This window comes from Ornithorhynchus anatinus, chromosome 5 (genome assembly GCF_004115215.2).
Source record: "Ornithorhynchus anatinus isolate Pmale09 chromosome 5, mOrnAna1.pri.v4, whole genome shotgun sequence".
Classification (NCBI taxonomy): domain Eukaryota; kingdom Metazoa; phylum Chordata; class Mammalia; order Monotremata; family Ornithorhynchidae; genus Ornithorhynchus; species Ornithorhynchus anatinus.
Genome location: NC_041732.1, coordinates 31,217,148 through 31,219,333, shown reverse-complemented (window position 1 = coordinate 31,219,333; position 2,186 = coordinate 31,217,148). Strand labels below are relative to the sequence as shown.

Here is a 2,186-nt window from a genome sequence, read left to right as displayed (position 1 = left end):
CTATTGAAATTTACTCCTTTATAATAAATAGCAATTGCACAGGAGGAAGGGAAGGGAGGGGAGACAGAGGATGAGGGAGCAGAGCCAAGTGCTGATAAAAAAGAGCCAAACACTAAGTCATTTGGTCAGCAGCAATGCTGTTTTTACAAATTCTTCTTTTACCTTTTTGGTGAACAACACTGAATTGTTTAAATCAGCTAGATTGAATCTACAGCTTGGGCAGCAATGTGGCCTAGTGAAAATAGCCCAGGCTTTGAAGTCAGAAGATTTGGGTTTTAATCCTGGTTCCACCACCTTGAGCAAGTCACTTACCTTCTCTGTGCCTTGGTTTCCTCATCTGTAAAATGGGGATTTACCCCTCTCAGGATCGCAGCTGGAGTTTCCAGTACTCTACCAGTCTCGACTATGAGAGGGAGAGTGAAGCAGAGGCCTGTCCATCCCATTCCATTTCTAGCTTGGGCAGTGGCTAGCGAGTGGAAGGCAATCTGCTACAAGTCAAAACTCACCCGTGCTGGGCGGCAGCGGCATGGGAGAGAGTCGAGGGTGGAGACTCAAGTTAACTGTGTGGAAGGAGGCAGTGGTAAACCACTGCCATATTTTTACCACAAAAACTCTATGGATGCACTATCAGAGCGATTGCTGACGGAGGTGGGGTGTTCTGGGAGAGATGTGTCCATGGTGTCGCTATGGGTCGGAGACCACTCAATGGCATAAAATGACAAGAAAATGGGGATTTAATCCTACTCCCCACTACTTAGATTCTGAGCCCCATGGGGGACAGTATACTGTGTCCAACCTGATCATCTTGTACCTACTGCAGTGGTCATGGGTTCGAATCCTGGTTCCACCACTTGTCAGCTGTGTGACTGTGGGCAAGTCACTTCACTTCTCTGGGCCTCAGTTACCTCATCTGTAAAATGGGGATTAAGACTGTGAGCCTCATAAGGGACAACCTGATTACCCTGTATCTACCCCAGCGCTTAGAACAGTGCTCTGCACATAGTAAGTGCTTAACAAATACCAGTAATATTATTATTATTATTATGCTTAGTACAGTGTTTGGCACATTAACATCATTATTAATGTTATTATTATTATCATTATTATGATCAAATCCTTCCTGCACTCCATCTCCCAATCAGCCCCTTCCTCTCCAACCAAACTGCTACTATCCTCATACAAGCTCTGGTCTTTGCCCGGTTAGCCTAATGCTTTAGCCTCTTCACCAGAATCCTAGCCTGCAGCCTCTCCTCCTTCCAAGTTATACTCTAAGGTATTGAATGGATCAATGGATCCTGAAGCAGCACCTCAGCCCACATCTCTCATTCATTCAATAGTATTTATTGAGCGCTTACTATGTTGCAGAGCACTGTACTAAGCACTTGGAATGTACAATTCAGCAACAGATAGAGACCATCCCTGCCCATTGATGGGCTTACAGTCTAATCGGGGGGGACAGATGGACAAAAACAATAGCAATAGATAGAATCAAGGGGATGTACATCTCTCCTCTCCTCAAAACCCTCCACTGGTCTCTGGTGTCTTTTTGCATAAAACAAAGACTCCTCACAGCTGGCTTCAGAGTTCTCCATCATCTGTCTCGACCTTACCTCCCTGTTCTCAACTCTCTTTCTTCCACCCCCTCACTCATGTGTTCCCTAGCTTGGAACTCCCTCTCTCCATCCCTCCCCACCCACCCCCACCCCCTGCCCCTTAGGAATTAGATAATAATGAAAATAAAAGTATTTGTTAAGCACTTATTATGTTCCAGGCACTATACAAAGCACTGGGGAGGACACAAGCAAATCGGGTTGGACATAGTCCTTGTCCCACGTAAGTCTCACAGTCTTAGATCCCCATTTTGCAGATGAGGTAACTGAGGTACAGAGAAGTGAAGTGACTTGCCCAAGTGACTCTCAGGCCTGTGCTCTAACCACTACTCCATGCTGCTTCTAGACCAGAGCTCTCCCCATATTCAATTCTCTCTTAAAATCCTACCTCTTCCCCAAGCTTTCCCCAGTTAATTTCCCAGCACACTGAGCCATAACGTACTGAACCTTCAGCCAGCTACAACATAGAAGATCTTATCTACTTACTCCTTAGCGCTCATGTATTTAATGTATTTATTTTGCCCCCTCAAGTTATACATATTTTTATATTTGTCTCCCCCATTATAGTGTAAATTC

General features: G+C 45.1%; 1 non-coding gene across 1 annotated transcript; it reads left to right on the top strand.

The window, feature by feature from the left end:
- Positions 1-355: 355 nt before the first annotated feature.
- LOC114812679 lies at positions 356-496 on the top strand. Its single transcript, XR_003760330.1, has one exon. It is a non-coding gene; the product is annotated as a small nucleolar RNA SNORA7 (small nucleolar RNA).
- The last annotated feature ends 1,690 nt before the right edge of the window (positions 497-2,186 follow it).